Below are 6,588 nucleotides of genomic sequence, written 5' to 3' on the forward strand. Positions count from 1 at the left end.
CGTAAAAACGAATGTTTGTACGCATACTGTATGCACCACAATCTCTCCTCCGCACCCACGGCACCAACAGCAAGCCGCAGTCGCGATTTCATATTTCGCCCGGCGCATTTTACGCTTTGCATGCATTATTTTATGTTTCCCTCTCGCGAGCGCGCGGCATCAGCAAGCCTCTATCTCATCTGTTTATGCCGAGTCACGTATTATTATTCCACCATCCAGTTTGTATATTTTATAATCCACTTTCCAGCCACTCGTGGAACTTTTGACAAGAGTGAATTAATTTGTCTTGACTTTTTCGGGCAGAAATAATTGCTTGCAAGGAGCAAAACAAAGTTTTGGTTTTTGATGTTGAAAACTCTGGTCCAGATATTTTTGTGCAATATTTAATCCTCTTTTAGAAAATTACTTGTTTTTGTCAGAGGAGCATATAGTTCAAAACATTATTTATTTATTAAACAACATTCATTTCAAGTTTTAGTAAAAATAATTAAAACAGGAAAAACCACACCGATGAAAGTGAGCGTAATTTCCTGAAATGTAGCTTTAGAATGTCTTGATTTTTAAAGAGTTTTCATTGAAGCATTTAATAATAGCAAGAAATCCACTGAGAAACCACTGCAGCCCTCCCATTTCATACAGATTTGACGGTATTTTTAAATTTTCCAGTCCTTGTCCTTGTCCAATTAATTCAGATTGACCAGGAACAAATATTTTGCATTTTTAATATGCGACCAATGCCATTTTTTGTGCAAAAATAACAACACAATTAAATGAGAGTTATAAAGAACTAAAATCCCCAATTCCTGTAATTTGCTTTTTAACGGATCAGCAGCGCGGCCAGCAAGAAAACAAATTACGCAGCGTTATCGCTGTAGCATTGAACCAAATCTTTTTTAATTTCAGATCGTAAAAGTATAATGTCCCTGCGGTTTCTGGAGTAGTTATGATCAGCCGCAGGCAGTTTCGTCCAAAAGCGCGTAATTGCGTCAGTCTCATTCCAAGTTAATGCGCGTTTTTTGGAGCAAAATAATGTGCGTTCGGCTATATGGCGCCCGACTAGAGAAATGAATTCCAAACCACTTGACCATGAAAATTTAATAGTCCCTCTTGAAGAGACCAACTTTATTGCGCCTGCCCGCAGCACGTCAATCCTCCGCTGATTAATTGGCTGTCCATCAGCCTTGACTGATTAAATTTTCGTCATCAGACAAAAAAAAATAAAATGATAATGTCCTCTTTTGTTTTCACTCGGCGATTGTGAAAAGAGTCAGGTCAGGACACAGCTGTGTATTAAGGACTAAAGCAAATCGGATTTTACTAATTCTGCCTTGATTAACCAAAATTGCTTTCGTGGATGGTGCGGCTTCGTTTTGCTGTTGGCTGCGCTACAGAGGGTAGTGCGTGACTAGACTCGCAAATCGACCTGCGGCAATGACTGAGAGCGAACGAGTGTGGATCTTTGCGCGTCAACAGCCAACTTGTTAAGTTCCACGGCCAATTCCCATCACGATGTAGCTGGAATTTCACTCTGCGTTAATTAAGCCGTGTTTACACTCAGGGTAAACCTCGAAAATAAAAATAAATCCTTCTCTTAGGTTGGGCAGGTAGGATTACTAAAAACAAACTAATTAAAATTTCCCAGGATTGAAAACAGGGAAAGAAAACATGATGTTTGGTAAAATGTTGAAAATAGTGATGCAATTTTTAGCTAATTTAACTTTATTTCAATGCCTCATTAATTTTTTCCTCTTACTTCTCCTATGAAAACTTCAGGTGATATTCAAAGAACTGTAGAATATTATCTTTTAAAACAATAAAATTTTCTGTAAATTCTCGTTTTGATTTTTAAAGGAAAAATGTATTCAAATTAATTTAATTTTGTATTAAATTTTGTAAGAGGAATTTATTCATATTCATTTCTGATCATGGTTTTCCCAAACGTGTCGTCATGCATAAAAATATTTAATAACATGAAATCTATTTTAAAATGAAGCAAAGATTTAATAAAATCATTTTATTCCGTAAAACTCATTTTTAATTATGATTAAAATATTTTAAAAACCTTTGAATAATATAATTGTATTTGTTTGTGATAAATAACAAGGGTTTTTTAACCAGCGTGATAAACCGTGGGCAAACATTTTATTTTGTCGTAGGAAATTTATTTTATACTCACTCTTCCGCTATAGTTCTTTAATTTTTGCAACCGGCCCTGCCATGGTTGACCAGAAATGGAAGTCAGCCTTTTTCACAGATATTTGTCCACACGACACGCTTGTCATGGCTTCCACATTTTAATTTGAAAAACAAACTTTACCACACAATTATGTAAAACGGCTGAATCAACTTTGATTTGCCGATTATTAGCTTTTTTAATTAATATAAATAACCAACTCGTAAAATTGCAAGTTTTTATCAATAAAAAAATTTTATTTTGTTTATAAAAATTATAATTTAATTTTTATGCAACCATTTATTTTTATTTTACCAATCAAATTTTATTTAAACTATAAATGAAATGTTTTTTAGTTAATGGATCACATAATAACTCAAATTTAATTTAAACAAAAAATTTAATTTTTAAACAATTTAAAATTATATGTATTCTTCAGGCCAGGAATTAGTTTATTCTTTTACAATAAATAAAAGTAGCTCCTGAAGAATTTTAATCCTACAATATTTTAATTACTGCCGAGACTTAATTTCTCTCAAATAAGGAATTAATAACGCAAAAATAGCTCCGCAAGCTGTATGTGTAAAAATGTTTTCTGATATAATGGTTTTGCAACGGTTAGTCGTCTGGAAATAAACAATGATTTTAAAATCGTCATGATTCCGTTAAATCCCACAAAAATAGTAATTTGAAGAAATAGGATGGTTTCCTGTAAATGAATGAAAATAACTTTGAATTTGAAGATATCTACCGGAAACGTTTGTATAACTGAGAGAGCGAATTTTTGGAGTGGAAACTTGAACAGCTCTCTGAATATATTTAAAGAGCAGCGGAGGCAAACATTGACAATATTGCAGCGGAACCGAAAGTGAATTGACGTTCGTCAAGTGGCGCCGAAAATACCGTGATTGGCGTGTCGGACGTTAGCCAGGCATTCAGGCATCGATTGACATTTCCTTTTATCCAAATGAAGCATGAAACCGAATCGCCGCCACCGCCGCGTCGCAATCAATCAATGCGCTGTGCTTTTCTCGCGGTGTGATTGATGGCCAATCAAAAGTGAATGGACCAACGACGAATTCGATTCTTTTCGGCTGCGACGACCACGGTCAGCTGCAGAAAGCGAGAGCCACGCTAGCTTTCTCACACAATTGTGACAAAAATAAAATCATCCCGTGGTCATTGTCCAGTGGTTGGCGCGCGCGCGGCTCTCGCTCTCACCGCCTGCGCTCGCACGCTCGCTCGCTGTCATTGCCAATACCGACCGGTCTCACAACAAGTATAGTGAAAGCGAGCAAGTGTTTTCTTTGCGGTTTCTTTCGCCGCCGCGGTCACCTGCTCGATGGGCCTGACCTTGCCCACATTGCCCTCAAATGTGAGCCGTCGCCGCCGCCGCTGCTTTTGACACCCCGCGGTGCGTCACGAACAAATTGACTTACGCCGAATCCGTTTGTCACACGCTCGCCTGTCGTACTGTAATTTCACACTTTTGCGAGTGGCTCCTTTTTCACCTGAGTGCCATTAGATTGGCCGAATTTTCGTGCATTTTCCTCAAAAGAGAAATTGTGTGTATTGATAAAAAATGTGAAAATTTTTATCGGGAGGGCCGTTCGATTTCGGCCCCTTTGAATAATTAGAATCAATGAAATAATTTGTTTATAGTATATAGTTAGGGATGTATCAACAATATTTTTCATTTTATTCTAAATTAAAATTTTTAACGACTTGGATGATTCATTTTTTACTTTAAATTTGGTGAGCTCAGATTATCCTTGAGTTTATTTTGTATCAAGTCTCCTGTACATGGAGATAGAGAAAGCCATCGTGTATTTTAAATAAATCCAACATTCAGAATTTGGACAGATTTTACAACCTAGTTACTATGTGTAATAGTTTTTTATTCATTCCTTCGTTCGAAAGTTGCTCCATCGAAATTTCGCCATTTTTCTCTCAGCTATTAAATCTAAATACATATATCAGATGGGATTTTCGGTCTAAATAACTAACACAAGTCAATTTTAGTTCGTTGTCCGTCGGTGTTCAAATTAAATATTGAATCCATGTGATAAATTGAAAACAGGGGTTCATGCCTTCATGCATCCTTGATTTTATTCCCCTTTTTAATTGATATGAGCCAAAATTGGACATGAAATTTGTGAAGCAGTGCTAAAAAAATAAAACTGTTAAATCGTTTCTGTGCTTCATATCCTTGACAAGAAATATTATTTTTTTCTTTAGCAAAATTATTCAATCTTTTCTTGAAAGAAAAATCACATTGAAATTTCAAATCAACTTTTGGTGCTGAGCAATTTATTTTTCATTTAAAGAGAAAAAATTGCACACGAAATTCTCCTAATTGACGTCACGCTGAGCAAGACTCGTATTTCAGACTTTGTCTAAATTTATCCGATTATGTAACTGTCGGTCCTGCTGTGGACGCACGACAAACAACACAATTGCCAATTGGCTGGTGAATTCGAGGGTCGAAAGGTATTAATCATGCCGCATACGCCTCCTGTCTGAACAGCTTTTGAACATGAGACATGAGTAATTGGCTACGTTTTTGCAGCAACAAAAAGTACGAAATTATTTAATTCGCAAGAGATAATTTGGTTTGTTGAAGGACAATATTTAAATATACATATATGACCTGTCAAAATCTATGGATTTTTTTACGTCTTGCAGCAGTCAGCTGCAGTATGGCCTGGATTTTGACTGACATAAATACATATAACCCTTGCAAGGTGCTGGCGTTGGCAACGCTCCATCAATTCTCCTCGCGACATTTTTTTTGTGCCAAAAATGTCAGGCAAAGGGGCAGAAAAAATGCTCTCTACCATCAAAAGCGCCCTTCTCTGGCCATTCCAGTGGAAAAAAACTGGGAAGATTGGATTTTCAACGCGCGAAAGGGTCAAAGCATTCCGCGTGGCTTATTTAATTTGAACATCAAGACTGCCGGAATTTTCCCTTTGGGGACACTCTAGATCTGCGACTTCTATTTATTTTCTCGCGCTTCAAATCAAATACGCCCATTTGTTTTCCAGAGCTCTCCAGGGTATAAATCTGTTCTGCCTCTCTGCGACAACAGTAGAAATTTAGAAAGCAAGAAAGCAAGCACAAACAGCGTGGCTGTTAAATCAAACCGGTTGAGCGTTCACAAACAAATTAAATAAAGACCAAATTACCGCTTTGAACCGCATCAGTTGGAGTTCAAGCTTGTAACCATTGCTCCACGAAAGGTATAATTTTTGTTTGTCAAAGAATTTTGATATTCGGGTGGCATGTTTATAGGAGAAGGCCAAAAATATAAAAATATATTTATCAATGTGGCTTGTTTTTTACGATATTGGTTTCCTAAAAATGCGACTTTGGTGGAAAAATGAAGCCAGCAGCAGAGGAATGTTCACATGAACTGGAAATATGTATGTTTGGAATTCGCGCAGTATAAAAAGTTTGCTCTTGCGAAACTTAGTTCTTCTTGAGAAACTTTTGCAGATGAATAAATTGCTCTTCCTAGTAGTATTCATTAGGCACAAGTCATTGTTGCTGACTGTCTAATTGGAAAAGTGTGCACGCTGCGTGAACTTCCTCAATTAGATGCAAATCGCAGTTGGAGCGTGTATGATCGAACAGTGCACTCAGTGAAAAGGAAAGTCACTCGATCTGCTGCTAAACTGATTACCAGCCGAGTATGCACGAAATCCATCGCGTCGTCTATTTTCCGCCCAATGCATGCCGCTTCAATTTTGCGGTTTAATAAACTACTTGCTGCTGTCAGCTAGTGTGTGAAATTGTTTATTTGTGTTACGCGTGGCGGGAATTAACGCTTAGTCGACTTTTGCTAGCTGAAAATACCTATTCGGTTTTTAGATTCTGCTTTGTTTGCTAAAAGGTAAAATTGATTGCAATATAGTTTGCTCTACTAAATTAGCTTTCGACAAAATGATTTAACGGATTTAACAGATTATTTTTCAAAACAACGCCTTTCTAATCTATACAGGGACTCTTTTCGTTGAGAGCAAAATTGTCAGATAAATGAGAAAGTTATTTTCTTTTATTCATCTTCGGGAACAATAAAAAATAGATTTTCCAGGTTTAAGTCGATTCCATATAGGTGAATTTAAATTAATTTCACGGTTTTTATTTCCTAGGCGGGAGTGGCCTATTTTACGGGACGCATTTTAGATCATTGTAGGATGAATAGAACCGGAGTTATAAAATTGATAAATAAATGAAATTAAAAAAAATCAGAATTTTCCACGAGAAACTCAACTCTTGCCTTTATTTCATCGTATTTCACTCCATTTGGTCGTATTACCAATCATTATCGCCGTCTTCCTGCACTGGACCATCTATCCTCCAGATAAGAGGGTGGTTTACCGTATTGGTAATACGATAAATTTATACTGATAAGA

This window comes from Cloeon dipterum, chromosome 4 (genome assembly GCF_949628265.1).
Source record: "Cloeon dipterum chromosome 4, ieCloDipt1.1, whole genome shotgun sequence".
Lineage (NCBI taxonomy): Eukaryota > Metazoa > Arthropoda > Insecta > Ephemeroptera > Baetidae > Cloeon > Cloeon dipterum.